At 41.7% G+C, this 19,809-nt stretch overlaps 1 protein-coding gene across 6 annotated transcripts in view; it reads left to right on the forward strand.

The window, feature by feature from the left end:
- The window catches only part of Rere (arginine-glutamic acid dipeptide repeats), a 391,456-nt gene that overhangs the window by 23,466 nt on the left and 348,181 nt on the right, over positions 1-19,809 (forward strand). The window contains exon 1 of one of the 6 annotated variants that reach the window (XM_090335901.1): positions 3,022-3,039. The exons of the other annotated variants lie outside the window; for them this stretch is intronic. The gene's annotated coding sequence lies outside the window, so the exon portion shown is untranslated. Of the gene's footprint in view, positions 1-3,021; positions 3,040-19,809 lie in introns of those variants that run through there. 6 annotated transcript variants of the gene reach the window in all.

The following is a 19,809-nucleotide window of genomic DNA, read 5'->3' on the forward strand; positions in this document are numbered from 1 at the left end:
CCCATAGTTCAAGCCCTGTGACTGACCAAAAACAACAACAAAAAAACCCTTTCTTCCTCAAAAAGGATATAAAGGATTTTCAAGCCAGCACTCAGCCTTATTGTGAATGTGAAAATATAGAGGAACCCAAGCCCCACAAACGACTCCCCCCCCAAAAAAAAAATGAGGTAAATCTATTGTTCTGGTGTCTGCCTGATTTTTATTTGTGAATTAATGAGTTGATGGTTGCTTTTTTTTTTTTTGCCAGTCCTGGGCTTGAGCTCAGGGCCTGAGCACTGTCCTTGGACTTTATCAAGGTTAGAGCTCTACCACTTGAGCCTCAGCACCACTTCCGGCTTTTTTTCTATGTATGTGGTACCAAGGAATTGAACTCGTGCCTTCGTGCATGCTAGGCAAGCACTTTAACCACTAGGCCAAACTCCCGGCCCGGATGGTTGCTTTTAAGTGCTTGGAAAAGGTTATAAACTTAGTATCTTTCAATTATGAATTTAATTGGTTCTAGAAGACAGAACTTTGGCTATAGTATATAAAGAAGGCACTTTTCTGATTTCCACTTCTGTGAAGCTTCATCTTGTGCAGATGACAAATTCTGGGAGAAAATTGTTCAGTTTTTTCCTTATTCATATGCTTTGTTTATTTTTTTGACAGGCTTTCTTTACTTCATATTTTCTGTTTGGCTTAACTTACTTGCTTAAAAATAACATTTTTTCCCCCCTCCTTATTTTCCTTCTATGGTTGCTGTTCAGGTCTAGGACTTGTATGTTTACTTTGGAAAAAAATAAAAAGAGGTAAGAAAGTGCTAATCATTTCTGTAAGTGAAACACAACTGTTGTTATAGAAACAATCCAGTTTCCATCTAGCCTCCCTTCTTGGAAGTTGCTCTTTTCCAAGTTCCCTTTCCTCTAGGCTGTGGAGATCCGAGTGGTTTGTTGGGAGTATGCATTCATTCAGTAGTCTTTTTTTTTGTTTCAAACAGGGCACTATTTCAGGTATAGGAATACAAAGATGAATAAGCTGTGTTCCTCCCCTCATGGAATTCATAACCAAACTTGGAGAAACAAATAGGAACAAAAATAAAATCTGGGCCAGGAGTGGGAGAGTGCCTGTCTGCCTAGCATGCACGAAGCCTTGGGTTTGATTCCTTGGTACCACATATATAGAAAAAGTCGGAATTGGTACTGTGGCTCAAGTGGTAGAGTGCTAGCCTTGAGAAAGCCCAAAAACAATGACCAGGCCCTGAGTTCAAGGCACAGGATTGTCCTCTCCCCCCCAAAAATAGACTGGTTTAGTTGAGAAGTGTGTGTACTCTCTGGGCTTTTGCATAGCATATATGCAGAGACAGCAACAAAAACTACAGCAATAGCTGGGCGCTGTGGCTCATGTCTGTAATCCTAGCTACTCAGGAGGCTGAGATCTGAGGACCAAGGTTCAAAGCCAGCCTAAGCACAAAAGAACCTGAGACTCTTCTCTCCAGTTAACCTCTAAAAAATGGGAAGTGGGGTTTGGCTCAAGGGTAGGGTGGTAGCCTTGGGCTGAAGAGCTCAGAGACAGTACCCAGGCCAAGTTCAAACTCCATGACCCACCCAAAACAAAACCTACAGCAATAACAACAGTCACTCAGTTCACCACTCTCACTCTACTCCCCATCCCCCCATGATGTAAATTGATGACATTGCCCAACTCACTGATGGTTGGTTTTGGGGTATTAGAGAATAAATATTTTCTAGAAAGAGATTGAACATTCTAACTTGTTATTTATTCTACTGAATCCAAAATGTCTTTCTGTATACTTGGTTGAGTTTTAAGAATGTTCTCTTAGAGTGTCTATTTAAAAACAAACAAACATTTTTTTTCTCCCCTGAATCCTTTTGGAGGAAGAGTTCTTTCCAAATAGAAGGGACAGGGTATTTGGTTTTCCACTTCAATCTTATCTGCTGATTTTCTTTCTTTCTCTTTAGAAGCAGTCTGATTTTTTTTTATTTTTAAATGCCAGTCCTGGGCTTGAGCTCAGGGACTGGGCACTGTCTTTGGGCTTTCTCAAGGCTAGAGCTCTACCACTTGAGCCACAACACCACTTCTGACTTTTTCTATGTATGTGGTACCCAGGAATTGAACGTGGGTCTTTGTGCATGCTTGGCAAGCACTCAACCACTAGGCCAAACTCCTGGCCCCTAATTTTTTTTCTTTCTAGAAAATGCTTACTTATGGAGGATCTGAAAGACTATTAATAAGAATTCACTAGAATTACCCCCCCCCCCAAAAAAAAGACAGGAATCACTTAGGACTTTATCAGTCCAACTCCAAGCTGTTAATTATATCTATTTCTTTCATGTTTCTCTTATTGGCATCAGATCTGCTCATTTGTTTACCAAATAGACTTACTGTCTTATTGCTAGTTAGATAATATGTAGAAGATTCTGCAGACTTTCAAATGGTGTTAAGATTTTTCTTTTTAATGGGGTGGTGGTCCTTTAGCTATCTTGCATAATTTTTAGTATATATGCTCTGTTATCTGTCCCAAAATAACATATAAATTCAGTTTTAATCCTGTTTTGAAATCTCTAGTTTCAGAGATCAGCTGGCACTGAATGCTGCTTGGCTTAGTCTTCCTCCAGTATCTGTCAGCCAGCCAATAGGGATTGGATGATATTATGTTTCATGTTTAATGATAACGTTATTGACCTTCCCGGGAGGCTAGCTTCACAATAATACAGTGTATAGAATTGGGTGGGACAAAAGCAGAATAAAACCAAGAATTTATTGCTTAAGGTAGCAAACAAGTATATAGCCTAATTTCAGGTTCATTTGAGATTTTTGTGGATTAAGGAAATTGACTAAGGATTTACTGAGAGGCTAAGAGCAGGGCCTTGAAGAACATCTTGTACTTTGTAGACTAGGAGGCTTGAAGAGGTTAGAACAGTAGGGTCAGCCTGAATCTAGGAATTAGGTGTGTGTGCGCTGGGTCCAGTAGAGTCCAGGGAAGACTGGAGTGAGAAAGATTTCTTTTGGCACCTGGGAAACTGCCGGAGACCAGGAGAGGTAACTAGTGTTAGCCCCCCTTCCTTCCTTATATTCTGATGTTTTCTTTCTTTCTTTCTTCCTTTTTTTTTTTTTTTTTTTTGTGGGTCATAAGGCTTGAACTTGGCCTGGGCGCTGTCCCTGAGCTCTTCATCTGAAGCCTACTGCACTACCCCTGGGCTTGGGCGTTGTTAGTGAGCTCTTCAGCTCAAGGCTACTGCCCTACACCTTGAGCCAAGCCCCACTTCCTGTAATCTAGAGGTTAATTGGAGATAAGGTCTTTTTGTGCCTAAGCTGGCTTTGAACCAGCTACTCCAGTCTCTGGAGTAACTAGGATTATAGGTGTGAGCCACTGCTCTGGCTCTTATTTTTTTATTTTATTTATTTTTTTTTTGCCAGTCCTGGGCCTGAGCTCAGGGCCTGAGCACTGTCCTTGGACTTTCTCAAGGCTAGAGCTCTACCACTTGAGCCTCAGCACCACTTCCGGCTTTTTTCTATGTATGTGGTACCGAGGAATTGAACCCGGGTCTTCGTGCATGCTAGGCAAGCACTTTAACCACTAGACCAAACTCCCGGCCCTTATTTTTTTATTTTTTTGGCCAGTCCTGAGACTTGAACTCAGGGCCTGAGCACTGTCCTGGGGTTTTCCTCAAGGCTAGAGCTCCACCACTTTAGCCATAACACCCCTTCCAGCTTTTTCTGTGTATGTGTTAGGGAGGAATCCAACCCTTCCCTTTATGAATGCTAGGCAAACACTATACCACTAGGCCAAATTCCCGGCCCCCAGAATACAGTTTTATTGCATATAAGGCATTTCTATATTCTTAGGTTGTTGCAATTGTAATCTAGCAGATTTAAACATTTTAGAATATAAGTGGGGAGAGGGATATTTTCCTGGCAGACCTAACAGTAAGGAAGGAGCTAGGCAAGTCAATCTGAGTGGCTGTGGTGAATTTTTTGTTTTTTGTTTTTGTATTTTTGGTTGTGAGGCTTGAACTCCAAGTCTGGGCACTGTCTCTGAGCTCTTTAGCTCAAGGCCAGCTCTCTACGACTTGAGCCACAGCACTACTTCCTTTTTCCTGGTGGTTAATTGGAGGTAAGAGTCACATGGACTTTTGTGCCTGGGCTGGCTTTGAATTGCAATCCTCAGATGTCAGCCTCTTGAGTGCTAGGATTACAGGTGTGAGCCACAGGTGCCCAACTTGTAGTCACTTTGTGTGTGTGTGTGTGTGTGTGTGTGTGTGTGTGTGTGTGTGTGTGTGAGTGTGTGAGAGATGGGGCTTGAACTTGGCCTGGGTGCTGTCCCTGAACTCTTCAGCTCAAGGCTACCACCCTACCCCTGGGCCTGGGAGTTGTGACTGAGTTCTTCAGCTCCAAGCCTAGGTGGTCACATTTTCTTTTCTGTTTTTTTTTTTTTGCCAGTTCTGGGCTTGAGTGCAGGGCCTAAGCACTGTCTTTGGGCTTTCTCAAGGCTGGAGCTCTACCACCTGAGCCCATTGCACTATTTCTGGCTTTTTTCTATGTATGTGGTTCTGAGAAACTGAACCTGGGTCTTCGTGCATGCTAGTTAAGCACTCTACCACTAGGTCCAACTCCTGGCTCCCTGGTTACATTTTTTAATGAAGTAGAAATTGCATCGACTCAACCTCATAAAGTGTATGTGTGCGTGTGTGTGTGAAATTGTTTCCATATTTGTGTTTGGTCAGAATGTGTAGAGATTGAAGCAAAGGTAGGCACATGACAAATGGACTTTAAGAAACATCACTAGTGGCTTTTGTTGTCATGTTTTATGCAAAATGCATTTTGTTAATATAGGTAATTTACCATAAAATATAGAAATTAATTAAGAAATCAGTTAAAAAAAACTACCTAGATAATTTTTAATTTCCACCTTTTTTTTTTTTTTTTTTGGAGACTCTTTTCTTTTTGCCAGTCCTGGGCTTGAGCTCAGGACCTGAGCACTGTGCTTGGATTTTTCTCAAGGCTAGAGCTCTACCACTTGAGCCTCAGCACCACTTCCAGCTTTTTCTAAGTATGTGGTACCAAGGAATCGAACCCAGGTCTTTGTGCATGCTTGGCAAACACTTTAACCACTAGGCCAAACTCCTGGCCTTAATTTCCAACTTTTAAAGTCACAGTTCATGCATGATTTCATTTCATCTCTTCTCTCACCCAAACACTCACTGCTTTCATCTTGGGTCTCTTCTCTCTGGTCTCTTCCCCCCTGCCCCCCCAATCCCCCACTATCTGCTGCTTACCTTCAGGTCTCAGTTTAGTGCCATTTTGTCTGGAAAGCCTTTCTTCAGACAGGATCCCTCTCAGGCTGATCTGCCATTACACCTGCCCTTCTGGTGACATTTCTTCTCACACTGAGCTGTCGTTGCACATACAACTGTCAGCATGAGTCTGGAGAGCACAGGAACTACTCTTGTTGAGCACAGGTACTACTCTTGTTGAGCACAGGAACTACTCTGTTGCCTGCCAGCACTGATCAGCACATACATAACAGTGGGCAATTTTGTTCCGTGTAAAGATTTGCATACTTGTGCCAGACTTTCAGATCTTTGAGAGGCTCCTAAGCAGACTCATGGAGTCTACTTACAGTACTGGGCCTGAACTCAGGGCTGGGGCACACTGTCCCTGAGCTTCTTTTGCTCAAGGCTAGCCCTCTACCATGACATTACTTCTGGCCTTTTCTGTTTTTGTGGTATTGAGAATCAAACCCAGGGCTTCATGCATGCTAGGCAAGCAAGCACTCTACCACTAAGCCCCCTCAGAGCAGTTCCTCCCTCTCTCTCTCTCTCTCTCTCTCTCTCTCTCTCTCTCTCTCTCTCTCTCTCTCTCTCTCTCTCTCTCTCTCTCTCTCTCGGGTCATGTGTTATGGCTGCTTTCTTTCTTTCTTTCTTTCTTTCTTTCTTTCTTTCTTTCTTTCTTTCTTTCTTTCTTTCTCTCTCTCTCTCTCTCTCTCTCTCTCTCTCTCTCTCTCTCTCTCTCTTTCTTTCTTTCTTTCTTTCTTTCTTTCTTTCTTTCTTGTTGTTTATGGGGCTTGAATTCAGGGGTTGGGTACTGTCCCTGAGATGTTTTTGCTCAAAAGGCTAGTGCTCTACCACTTTGGTAGGCTACCTTTTTAAAAGATGAAGCACATTTTATTTATTGGTCTGTTGGTGGCTTGAACTGAAGGCCTGGATGCTGTCCCTGAATTCTTTTGTTGAAGGCTAGCTCTCTCCCACTTTGAGCTACAGCCCTACTTGGAGTTTTTTGCTGGTTAGTTGGAGTCTCACAGATCTTCCTGCCTTTGAACTGTGATCCTTCGATCTCAGCCTCCTGATTGGTTAGGGTTACAGGCGTGAGCCACTAGTGCTTGGCCTGCACACATTTTAAAATGAGGTAACTGTGTTACTTAGCCAATGAGAAACATGTGGATGGTTCTGTTGTAAGGAGGTTGTTAGGCCTTTGAACAAGGCCTTCTGCTGGTAAGAGACCTGAAGAAATCTGTGGCAAAGTAGTGTGAGCAGAGGGAAGGAACATCTGAACAAAAGTCTGGAGGTGGGTCTCAGTGATGTAGGCATGGAATCGTGGAAATACTCTTGGAGTGCAGGTCAGTGAGAAAGAGGTGGGTTGAGGGGGAGATAGGAAAAGGAGGAAAGAGGATGGTGGAGAAGGGAGAAAGAAGAAAGGAAGAGGTCTTCCAGATCATCTTTCGCCTCTGGCATTTCATTCTGCAGGGAATGGGAAGCCATTAGTAGATTTTTTTTTTTTTTTTTTTTTTGCCCCCTTCTCTCTCTCTTTCTGGCCCCGCTCGCTCCGGCCCCGCTCGCTCCGGCCCCGCTCGCTCCGGCCACCACTCGGTTGGGCTCCGCTTGCTTGCTTTCGCTCTCTGTCGCTTGTTGCCGTCTCGTCTCTGCCACTTCTGGCTTGGTTGTGTCTCGTCTCTGCCACTTCCGGCTTGGTTGTGTATGTGGGATACCAAGGAATCGAACCCGGGTCTTTGTGCATGCTAGGCAAGCACTTTAACCGCTAGGCCAAACTCCCGGGCCCCCATTAGTAGATTTTTGTCAGGATCTTGTCCCTTTTTTTTTTTTGAGATTGTTCAATGTAATCTTTTTTTAAAAATTGTATTCTTTTTTTTAAATTGTAATTAATAGAAGGGTTAGATCTTGTCTTTAAGAGACCTCTTTAGCTGCTGTGTGATAGGCAGCTGCCTGTCAGAGTGGAAATGAGAAATTTGGTTGGAAGCCACTTCAGTAGTCTAGGGGAGAGGAGATAAAAGTCTCGACTCTGCTGGGGGTGAGGAGGAGGAGTGCATTTGGATTGAGAGTTTCTAGAATTAGAATAGGTGGAGTATCAGAAGTCACTGGGCTTGGGATTTGGAGAGATGATGTATCCTGAGAACTGAAAGTTGTCTTTTAAACTATTGAGGGATATTCTTTGAGTGTTACGGATTGGCATTCCCAATGCCTTTATCTTTAGAGTATTTGGTAGATTTTCTGTCCTAAAACTGGGAAAGATCAAGTCTGAGACTTGGTTATATCATGTATCCATTTTCACTGATGGAACAAGAAAGATTCCATGACAACTGGTGTGAAAAAGTTTCATCTGTAATGGTCATTTATTGAGTATAAAGGTATGTCTGAAAAGCATATACCTGAATAAATAATATGCTGCATTCCAGTATTTAGTGTGATTGTGTTCCACTCGACCTGTTTAGTATTGACTGTGAAATGTGTTGCAGCAATAATAAGGTATGCTGTGGGTACCTTTCTGCTGTTATTGAAATCCATTAACAACTTCTGCTCTGCTTGGCTGTCTTTCATTGTTATGCTTTATGGTTCATACTGAAGTTCTAGGTGTGAATGACATCCATTCTGCAGTGGTTTCTTCAGGCTTTACAAGTGGTGATGTACTTTGAGTAAACATCTGTTTACTCCACAGTTGTGATAACTTACCTCGGGTTATGGTTTGCCAGGTTTCTGCTGTACCCTGGCAGAATATTATCTAGAATGGCCTTGGATTATTTATGAACTTATAGAACCACATTGGCTGATAGTACTTGGACCTGACTGGCCATGCTTTGTTGCTTCAGCTACAGAGAGACATTAATTTACTTAAGTACTTACCCAACTACTATAGAAAGAATGTAATTAAAATGAGAAATTGAAAGGTATCAGTCACCACTGGAGTATGAAGAAGAAATGTCCAAGAGCCACGCTCTGAGACTTGAAGAGGTTTGGAAGAACTATCAGCAATGAAACTTGAGGCGATTAGCCAAAAAGGAAGATACCAGGAAGACTGTAGACTGTAGTATACAAGAAAGCCACATAAAAAAAATGGATTCAAGTGGGAAGTATAGACTTGAGAAAATAAGCTTTGATCTTTGGTAACCTTGGCAATTTTAACTTGGTGGAGTTCTTGGCCTGAGAACCTTTATTGGAGTGGGCCCAGTGAGAAAGAAGCAGAGGGAATATAGCACCTTTTGGAAGATACTTGCTGTGAATAATAGAGGAAAAGGGCTGGAGCCAGTGTAAATTCAACGAGGGACCTTTTTCCCCCCCTGCCAGTCGTGGAGCTTGAACTCAGGGCTTGAGCACTGTCCTTGGGCTTTCTCAAAGGTAGGGCTCTATCCCTTGATCCACACCACCACTTGTGGCTTTTTCTATGAATGTGAAAATCTGGGTCTTTGTGCATGCTAGGCAAACACTCTTACCACGTGGCCACACTACCAGCCCAAGAGGTCTTTTTTTTTTCTTCTCCATTCCCAAGGCTTGAATTTAGGGCCTGGACACTGTTTTTTCTCTTTTTTTTGGGGGGGGGCAATCCTGGGCTTGAACTTAGAGCCTGAGCACTGTCCTTGGACTTTCTCAAGGATAGAGCTCTACCACTTGAGACTCAGCACCACTTCCAGCTTTTTTCTATGTATGTGGTACTGAGGAATCGAACCCTGGTCTTTGTGTATGCTAGGCAAGCACTTTACCACTAGGCCAAACTCCTGGCCCCTGGAAACTGTTCTTGAGTTTTTTCAAGGCTAGCACTCTACTACTTGATCCACAGCACTACTTCTAGCCTTTTCTCAGTATGTGGTATAGAGGAATTGAACCTAGGACTTCCTGCATGCTAGGAAAGCATCCTATCATTAGGCCATACTCCCCCCTCCTTTTCTCCCCCCTAAAAGATAAGATACAACATTATATATCAATTCTACTTATATATCTATTCTACTTCAAAATTTGGTATGATTCAGAGGATTAATGTGTCCCCTAAATCCTTCTGTGAACTTAGACTTTGAAAGTTTAAACCCATGGGGGAAAACTCTCCAAATCTCCCTTGAAGCTTATGTTTTATTAAGAATTTTCATGGTCTGGTAATTAATTAGACCACAAAGAATGAGAATTCTTAAATGTCTTTAATTTTCCTTGTAAGGAATAAATTTTATTTGACATTTCATAAAATTTATTTTACAGTTAGTACTTTTTCAGTACTGTTCTACATGAGTTTAATCTTTATACAATTCTATTCCATTTTATTATTGTGGGAGGGAAAGGGGAGCACAGAGGCATCTGGTTCTTTGCCCAAAGCCACTCAACTCAAATGACAAAGACACCTGTTTCTTTTGTTAAATTTGGACAGTACTGGGGATTGAACCTAGAGTTTCCTACCTTGAGCCTTTCTGCTTATCTTATTTATGAAGTAGAGTCTTGTTAATGCTTCCTGGCCTAGTCTAACTTGAAACCATCCTGCCTCTGTTTCTCCACTAGCTGGAATTACAATTTTGTATTACCACATACCACTTGACCTGGCCTTTTTTTTGGGGGGGGGGGTTATCTGTAGTGGGGCTTGAACATGGGGCCTGAGTGCTGTCCATAAGCTCTTTTTCTTAAGGCTTGTGCTCTGCCACTATGAGTCATACTACCACTTAAAAAAATAAGATAGGGTCTTACTATGTAGCCTAGGCTGGCATTGGGCTCAGCCATCCATACACGGAGATTACAGTCCCATATGCCTTACCAGAGCCAAGTTTTAAACTTAGACACTGCTACACTGTGCTTCTCCGCGCGTACGTGTGTACGTGTGTATGTGTGTTTATGTAAGTTTTCCATATTAAGATTTGAATTCAAGGCTCTGTGCTTGCCAGATAGGCAACTTTACCACTTGAGCCAGGCTGTTGGCCATTTTTGCTTTGGCTATATTTCTCTGGGTCTTGCTTTGACCTGGGTTGGCCTGAACCATGATTCTCCTATTATGTTTATTGTCATAGCCAGACAGGGATGACAGATGTTTGCCACCATGTCCATATTTTTTGTTGAGATGGTATTTTTGACTATTTTTCCTGAACTCGCTTCAAACTGGGATCCTTCTGACCTCACTTTTTTTCGGGGGGGGGGGTCAGTCATGGGGCGTAGACTCTGGCCCTGGGCGCTGGTCCTGAGCTCTTCAGCTCAAGGCTATCACCCTACCCTTTGAGCCACAGCACCATTTTTGATTTTCTAGTGGTTAATTGCGGATAAAAGAGTCACATGTTCTTTAGTGCCCAGGCTGGCTTTGAACCACGATCCTGAGATCTAAGTCCCACCTCAAGCACCCAGCTTCTGACCTCACTTTTTGTGAAACTGGGATGATAAAATATGACACTTGCTCCCAGAATTAATTGAAAGGGAGTTTTATACATCTTTTGGTCTGAGCTGACCTTGATTACAATACTCCTGTTTCATAAATAGTTAGGATTATAGATGTGAGCTACTGGGAGCTGGCTTCTTACTTTGTGTGTGTGTGTGTGTGTGTGTGTGTTCGTAAAGTGTGTATGGGGGACCCTGTCCCTAAGTGAGGTGAAGATGGGTGTTTGCAAAGTCTTTGAGATTTTGTATGTGTGTGTGGTGCACGCATGTGGTATTGGAGTTTGAATTTAGGTTTTAGTGCTTGATCATTTGAGCTGCATCTGTGGGAGTCTTCATATTTTTCATCTAAAATATTATGTAAGAGAAAATATCTTCATGTATTTATCTTGTACTACAAAATGAATATAGTAATACTACAATGCCTTTTCTTCAAGTAATTGAGCCATTGTCTAAAATTTGTGGGCTACTATACATGTCTACCTTTTCTACTGTCTGCTGAAATAGGAAAGTTCCACCGGGAAGATGGTGACAGGAAGGAAATAGTGGGGAAGGCTCTGTTGTGTAGAGAACAACTTTGGCAGTGCTCAGGATGGCTGAATACTGGGAAGAGAAGTGACTGCACTGAGTGTGAGGAGAGGACAGTATGGCTAGCTGGGCAAGTGGGTGGCTTTAAGGAGATGAGGACTGCCAGGAGCTCCCTCACCCTTCACCATGGCAGGACCCTGATGACAAGGAAGATTGAACCTATGTCAAAGCGTTCATTAGAAGTTGGGGAATGGTTGCCCAGAGATGATCTTATTAAAACTCTAGGACAGGGGCTGGGAAGGTGACTTAGCGTTAGAATGCTTGCCTAGCATGCATGAAGCCCTGGGTTCTCTTTCTCAATTCCATATAAACAGAAAAAGCCAGATATAGCTGGGTGCGGTGGCTTATGCCTGTAATCCTAGCTACTGAGGAGGCTGAGATCTGAGGATTTGTGGTTCAAAGCCAGCCCAGGCACTAAAGTCAGTGAGACTCTTATCTTCGATTAACCACCAGAAAATGTGAGTGGCACTGTGGCTTAAGGGGTAGGGTGATAGCCTTGAGCTGAAGAGTTCAGGGACAGCACCTAGGCCCAGAGTTCAAGCCCCACGACCAACCAAAAAAAAGGGGGGAGGGCAGGAGTTTGGCCTAGTGGTAGAGTGTTTGCCTAGCATGGAAGAAGACATGAATTCAGTTCTTTGATACTACATACATAGAAAAAGCCAAAACTGGTGCTGTGTGAGAAAGCCCAAGGACAGTTTCAGGCCCTGAGTTCAAGCCACAGGACTTACCCCCCCCCCCAAAAAAAAAAAGCCAGAAGTAGAGCAGTGGCACAAGTAGTAGAACACTAACATTGAGCAAAAGAAGCCCAGGGACAGTACCCAGGACCTGAGTTCAAGCCCCAGGACTGGTAAACAACAACAACAGAAAGCAAAAAACAACTACAACAAGAACAGAAAAAATAGCACCTAACTCTGGGACAATGCTTTTTTTTGGGGGGGGGGGAGTCATGGGGCTTGAACTTGGACTGGGACCTGTCCCTGAGCTCTTCAGCTCAAGACTACCATCTTGGACAAATTACTTTTGTGTAATTACTTTTTCATTGACGGATATCATTGATACCAAGTTTATATATTACTTTGTAACTATCCAGTATCTTCAGTATAAATCTTCTCATGGAGGAAATGGTACAAAGACCAGGCTCATGAAGAACTTCTGTCCATCTTTTACAGAAAAAGGAGCTCCCCAAGCCTTAGCAGTCCATACTCACCTATGTATGTTTGTATGTATGTATGTATGTATGTATGTATGTATGTATGTATGTATGTATGTATGTATCAATCAATCTATCTATCTATTGTGGGGCTTAAACTCTGGGCATACCCCTTGAGCCACAGATCCACTTCCAATTTTCTGGATAATTGGAGATAAGAGTCTTATGGACTTGTGCACTGGTTGGCTTTGAATCACAGTCCTTAGATCTCAGCCTCCTAAGTAGCTAGGATTACAGGTATGAGCCACCAGGCCCGGCTTTCATTTATTTCGCCTTGTTAAGGCAAGTTATTCCCATCGCCCTTTCTTCAGTAGAAAAATGTAAGTAATGATTGACCCTTTCTTCTTAATTAAGCATGAAACCAAATCAGATATTTAAGTGAGAACCAGAACAATGGCACACAAAGGTCCTAGCATTTTCTTGTATAAAGTCCTTGGGAACTGTACATGTGTTTTGTAGACTGCTATGATTGAAAATATTTACACAGAAAATGAGCTTGTGGTATGAACATACTGGAATATGAATTTATCACCCCTAAATAAATCTCAATGTCTACAGCATCCAAGGACTCCTAGAAGCTGATTCTAAAGATAGGATTGGACAGGAAAGATGACTGCTGAGTTTTTCACATGACTTCTTCAGAGCACTTTTCTGGAATGAATTTTGCTTTTGTCTCATGTTCATTATTTATACAGGACTTCCCTGCACTGTTAAAAAGCAGGCCAGTGTTATTTTCTACTTTGTCCCCAGTGAAGAAAAATTGCTAGATGAGTGAATGGTTTTTAGACCACTAAAGTTAATAAAGTACTGATTACTAGAATGATTTTCTAGATACTCATAAGAAAAATGAAAACAAAGCAAAAAGGATTTAACTAGTGGTTGTGTTGATGTAGAAAGATAAAATGGGAGTCCCACTTTTTCCTTAATACTATGTCCCTCTCTAAATCACCTGGGTCACAGCCACAGCTTTATCCACCATCTCAGCATTGTATTGTATTATATTTGTGCGTGTGTGTGAGTGTGATGGGGTTTGAACTCAGGGCCAGTGAGCTATATTGGAGCCCAAGGCTAGTGCTCTACTACTCTGAGCCAAAGCTGTACTTCTGGTTTTTAGGTAGTTAATTGGAGATATAGAGTCTCTGATGGACTTTTCTGCTTTTGCTGGCTTTGAACAGTTTATTTATTTAAAAGAAATATAGAGTAGAGACATACATGACCAAATGTTATAGTTTTAATATTTGTTTATATTATTTGAAGTTTACATGTTTGACTGTTTGATGAAAAAAAATTAAATAAAATTAAAACTCAGGAGGCTGAGATCTGAGGATCGAGGTTCTAAGCCAGCCCCGGAAGTTTAGTCCCAAAGACTCTTATCTCCAGTTAATCACCAGAAAACAGGAAGTGGTGCTGTGGCTCTAGGGTAGGGCAGTGTCTTTGAGCTGAAGAGCTCAGAGACAACATCCAGGCCAAGGGGTAGGGCAATAGACTTGAGCAGAAGAGCTCAGAGACAGCACCCAGGTGCAGAGTTCAAGTCCCACAGCTGAAAAACAAAACAACAGCCACAAAAAAAAACCCAAAACCAAAACCAAAACTTGATTTATAAAAGTGAAATATGGCCTGAGGATATGGCTCAAATGGTATAAAACCCTACTTTAAAACTGTACTATAGCCATAAAGGAAAAAACCTTACTAAAAGTAAAATGTGAGTTAAGAGCATTATTTGATATATTACAAATTCAGGAAATGATACTGTATTTGTACTTTTACATAGTAGTGATATTTTTTTTTTACCTCCACTTACTAGTAAGTTGTAGAAAAATAAATTATTTTCAAGCATCTGCTTTGTTTCCATGTGAATTGTTTTGAAAGGCATTCCATCTGGATATGATTTGATGTAATTTCAGCTTATTGCTATGGCATTTCAAAGAATGTAATATTTCTTAAGCATCTCTGTTTAGACAGATGTTTGACTTGTACATTTTTAAATTGGGATATTAAGTGATAGTAACATTTCTGGGCTTTAACAATTTTTTAATCTCTTTTTTTTGGGTAACTCAGTCAACAAAATTACTCTTAATAAAACTTATTTGATAGTATACTACAGGAAAAGTGCAGATCAGATATTTACTTATCTAAAGGAAGGTTTTTTTTTTTTTTTTTTTTTTTTTTTGCTGGTCCTGGGGCTTGAACTCAGGGTCTGGGTACGTCTTTGGGATTTTTCCCTCAAAGAATAGCACTTTGCCACTTGAATGACAGTGATACTTCTGGCTTTTCTATGTATGTGGTACTGAGGAATCTAACTCAGGCCTTCATGCATGCTAGGCAAGCACTCTACCACTAGGTAAACTCCCGGCCCAGGAAGTACTTTTTTTTTTTTTTTGCTTGGTTGTGGAACTTGAACTGTGGGCCTGGGCGCTGTCTCTGAGCTCTTCAGCTTCACCCTACCCTTGAGCCATAGCACCACTTACGTTTTCTGGTGGTTAATTGGAGATGAGTCTGACGGACTTTAGTATCTAAAGTGGCTAGGAAGTAATTTTTTTATTTTTGGTGGGTCATGGGGCTTGCACTCAGCCTTGGTGCTGTCCCTGAGCTCTTCAGCTACAGGCTACCGCCCATCCCCTGGGCCTGGGTGTTGTCCGTGGGCTCCTCAACTCTAGGCTACCACCCTACCTTGAGCCAAGCCCCACTTCCCATTTTCTAGAGGTTAATTGGAGATAAGAGTCTCAGATCCTTTTGTGCCTGAGCTGGCTTTGAGCCTTGATCCTCAGATCTCAGCCTCCTGAGTAGCTAGGATTACTGGTGTGAGCACCCAAACTATTTTGGAAAGTAATTTTTTTTTAATTTTTTTTTATTTTATTTTTTATTGTAATTAGTAAAAGGGTTACATGATATTTGCCAGATAGAAGGTGCATTAATTCACATACATTGATACCCCTTCACATGTCTTGGTACCCGTATCCCTCCCCCCCCCACCCCCGGAAAGTAATTTTTTTTAAGAAAAAAATTCTTTTTAAAAATTATTTGTGCCAGTCCTGGGTCTTGAAATCAGGGACTGGACTCTGTCCCCGAGTGCCTGTGCTCAAGGCTAGAACTCTACAACTTGAGCCATAGCACCACTTCCCAATTTTTCTGTGTATGTGCTACTGAGAAAAGGAACCCAGGGCTTCATGTCTGTTAGGCAAACACTCTATTACCACTAAGCCACATGTGCAGCTCCAAGAAAATTCCTCTGATTTTTCTTTTCAATTTGTACTGTTTTTGCCAGTCTTGGAGCTTACACTCAAGGCCTGAGCACTGGCCTTGGACTTTCTAAAGGCTAAAGCTCTGCCTCTTGAGTAATAGCATCACTTCCAGCTTTTTCTATGTATGTGGTACTGGGGAATTGAACCCGGGTCCTGGTACATGCTAGGAAGAATTCTACAACTAGGCCAAACTCCCAGCCCTGTTTTTTTAAAGTGCTGGCGATCAAACCCACAGCTTTGTATACGTTAGACAAATGCTCTACCACTTAGCTACTTCCTCTGCTTCAATTGCTTTTTCTTTTGAACTTCTCAAAAATAAAACATATTTATCAAAGCAAAGGTTCTTATGAAAGTGGAATATATGATCTTGCTTTTTTTTTTTTTTTTGCCAGTCCTTGGGCTTGAACTCAAGGCCTTAGACACATTTTACTCAAGGCTAGCACTCTGCCACTTGAGCCACAATGGCCCTTCCTGCTTTTTCTGTGTATGTGGTACTGAGGAATCGAACCCAAGGCTTTGTGCATTCTAGGCAAGCCCTCTACCACTAGGCCACACTCCTGGCATGTCTTGCTCCTTTTTATTTTTTTATTTTTTTGTCTTGCTTCTTTGTGTGTGTGTATATATACGTGTATACCAATCCTGGGACTTGAACTTACAGCATTGTCCCTGAACTTTTTTGCTCAAGGCTAATACTCTATTACTGGAGCCATAGCACCACTTGTTTGCAGTTTTTTTGGTGATTAGAGGTAAGAGTCCTGAGACTTTATTTCCATGGTGGCTTTGAGCTGTGATCCTTACATCTCAGCCTCAGAGTAGATAGGATTACAAGTATAAGCCACTGGTGCTGGCCTACAATTTTTTCCTTGATATATTTGTTTTCACAAGTTTTTTTCTCTTTTGAAATTGCTTTATTTTTAAAAATTAATTGACATACTTTATAGGATGAAATGTAATAATTTAATGCATATACAGTCATATTTGGACAATTAGTGCTTTCTTTTCAAGATTGGTTATTTTTAGGTTTGGGAATTAGTGAACTCATTATGTTGGAATTATAATTGTGTTTGTGTGTTTATATGTTTATATATGTGTGTATATGATCTGCACCTTGAATTGGGGGGTCTACATGCTGTTTCTGAGCACTTTAGCTTAAGGCTAGTTATTATACTATTAGTTTGAGTCACAAGCATCCCTTCTTGTTTTCTTGTGCTTAATTGGAAATAAGAGTCACATGGACTTCCCTGTCTAGGCTTTGACCCTTGGTCTTCAGATATCAGTGTGAATGGTTAGGATTGCAGGCATAAGCCACCTTTATCTGGGATTTCTTAGCTTTTTTGTTCAAGATTAGCACTCTATCACTTGAGCCACAGCTCTACTTTTGTCTTTTTGGTGATTAATTTGGAGATAAGAATCTCCCAAAATTTCCTGCCCAGACTCCTCTTTGAACTGCAGCCTTCATCTTACTCAGGAACGAGGATTGCAGGTGTGAGCCATTTGTGCCCAGCTCTAGGTGATTTTTCTTATCTATGATCTGTAGAGATCTGATAAGAACCTATTTTGTGTAGCGAGTGTGCCTTACAATGAATGCTGCATAACTGAACCTTCACCATGACGTTCCCTGGTAATTTTTCTACAGAGGAAGACATTGTGCTCAGTTGTGTCAACTCTTTGTATTCTAGCAAGCAGAACTTTTGGTGATGGTTGTTTTAAACTCTTAGAAGAAAATGTTCAATGTAATAGTGTTCTTCAAAAATAACAGTTGTATTGGACATTTGTTATTATGACTCAGAATTCAGTGTCTTAAGGATGTCTTTGCTTTTTTTGGTGAGATTTTCTGAGATGGAGGGTGGAGAGTTTTCTCTCATTGTGGTCTAGGCAGTTACTCTGTTGCTCCTGGGGCTGAAGCAGTCCTGTAGCCCTCCTGTTTTAGCCTTCTAAATAGCTGAACGGACAGTTGTGAGTTGTCATTTGTTGTTAGGCAACTTGCCTATGACTTTTTGCCTTCTAATAGATTAGTAAGTCTTCCATAGTTCTGTGGGCTGCTGCTGAAAGTACAGTAAAACTGTCCCTTTTCCAGGGCCCACCAAAATCTGTGGATGCTCAAGACCTTAATATAAAATTTGCATGTAACTTGTGTGTATTTATGTATTTCAATCATGTCTAGAGATTATACTTAATACAATATAGCAAATAGTTGCTGTACTATAATGTTTGGAGAAAATGAGAGAAATCTGTATGTGTTCACTGAAGTTTTATTTTTTTGTGGCTAGTTGAAGTTGTAGATATAGAATCAATCCACGGTTCCATATGTCATTGTTTTTGTTTTTCCTTGAAATTGTTCCTTTCTTTAAAAAAAAAATGTGTTGAGATTCCTTATGCTCTCTTCATACATGGTTGCAGTGTATTTCCTTTTCCATTTTCCTTTCCCCTAACTTCTTACATAGTTCTAAAGTTAGACATATTTGATTGTGTCCAGTTTGTGTATGTGTATATAACACATATATTATATATATTTTTATATATTATATACCAGGATCTGGGTTTGAACTCAGACACTGTTTTCTTGCTCATGACTGATGCTTTAATATTTGAGCCATACTTCCAGTGTGGTATTTTTTTTTTTCTTTTTGTTTTTTTGGCCAATCCTGGGGCCTGGACTCTGTCCTGAGCCTCTTTATGCTTAAGGCTAGTACTCTACCTCTTGAACCACAGTGCCACTTCCAGCTTTTTCTTAGCAGTTTATTGGAGGTAAGAGTCTCCTGGAGGGCCAGGAGTGTGGCCTAGCAGTGAAGTGCTTGCCTAGCATGTATGCTCTGGGTTCAAGCCTTGGTTCTACCTACTCAGAAGAAGCTGGAAATGGTGTTGTGGCTCAAATGGTAGAGCTCTAGCCTTGAGAAAGCTCAAGGACAGTGCCAAGGCCCAGGACTGGGGGTGGGTTGGGAAGGGGGCAGGAGGGTCTCTTGGACTTTCCTGCCTGCCCATGCTGATTTTGAACTGGATTCTTCCAATTTAACTTCTTGAGTAGCTAGGATTACAGATTTGAGCCAACTGTGCTTGAACAGTAGCTGGGATTACAGATGTGATCCATAGGTAACTGGCTTTCAGGTATCCTCTCCCACCCCCCTCTCTCTTTTGACAGTCTTGGGTTTGAGCTCAGGGCCTGAGCACTGTCCTTGGACTTTTTCATGGTTAGAGCTCTACCACTTGAGCTTCAGCACCACTTCGGGCTTTTTTCTATATATGTGGTACCAAGATATCAAACCCAGGTCTTCTTGCATGCTAGGCAAGCACTCTACCACTAGGCCAAACTCCTGGCCCCCTCAAACTGATTTCTATAGAAATTTTACTAATTGGTTCCTCCTTGCTTTTCACCAACAGTGTTGTGAAGGTTCTTTTCCCCCCATATCCTTGCCAGCATTTGTCATTCTTTTCTTGATGATTGCCATTTTAACTGGGGTTAGTTTAGATTATTTATTTTGCCCATATTGAGCACTTTCTTGTCTTGCTTGCTCAGTTGGCACTCCATTACTGGAGTGTTTCCAATACCAGTTAATTTTGGAGAGAGGGAATCTTGTGGATATTTTTACCTAGGCAGGATTCAAACTGCAGTCCTCAGGTCTCAGATGCCTGTGTAGCCAGGATTACAGGAGTGAACAAATGGCTACTGGCACTGCTTCCCTTTTTTTGGGGGGGGGAGGGGTTGGTGGTGGTGGTCTTAGGGCTTGTATTCTGGCCTGTGTGCTGTCCCTGAGCTCTTCAGCTCAAGGGAACCACTTGACCCTTAAGTCACAGTCCAACTTCTCCCACTTCACGTTTCCTAGTGATTAATTGGAGATAAGTGTCTCTGGGCTTTGTATTGCCCAGGCTGGCTTTGAACTGTGATCTTCAGATCTCAAGATGGATATTAAAACTCATGACAAGTTAAAAATAAACACGGCTGGCGTGGTCCTGGTGCTTCACACCTGTAATCCTAGCTACTCAGGAGATCTGAGGATCATGGTTCAAAGCCAGCCTGGGCACAAAAGTCCATGAGATTTTTTTTGGTGAGTCATGGGGCTTCACCCTATCTTCTAGAGATTAATTGGAGATAAAAGCCTTTCCTTCATTAGTGCTTGGCCTGGCTTTGAACCTTGATCCTTAGATC

Source organism: Megascapheus bottae, chromosome 6 (assembly GCF_031878675.1).
Source record: "Megascapheus bottae isolate mThoBot1 chromosome 6, mThoBot2.hap1, whole genome shotgun sequence".
Classification (NCBI taxonomy): Eukaryota; Metazoa; Chordata; class Mammalia; order Rodentia; family Geomyidae; genus Megascapheus; species Megascapheus bottae.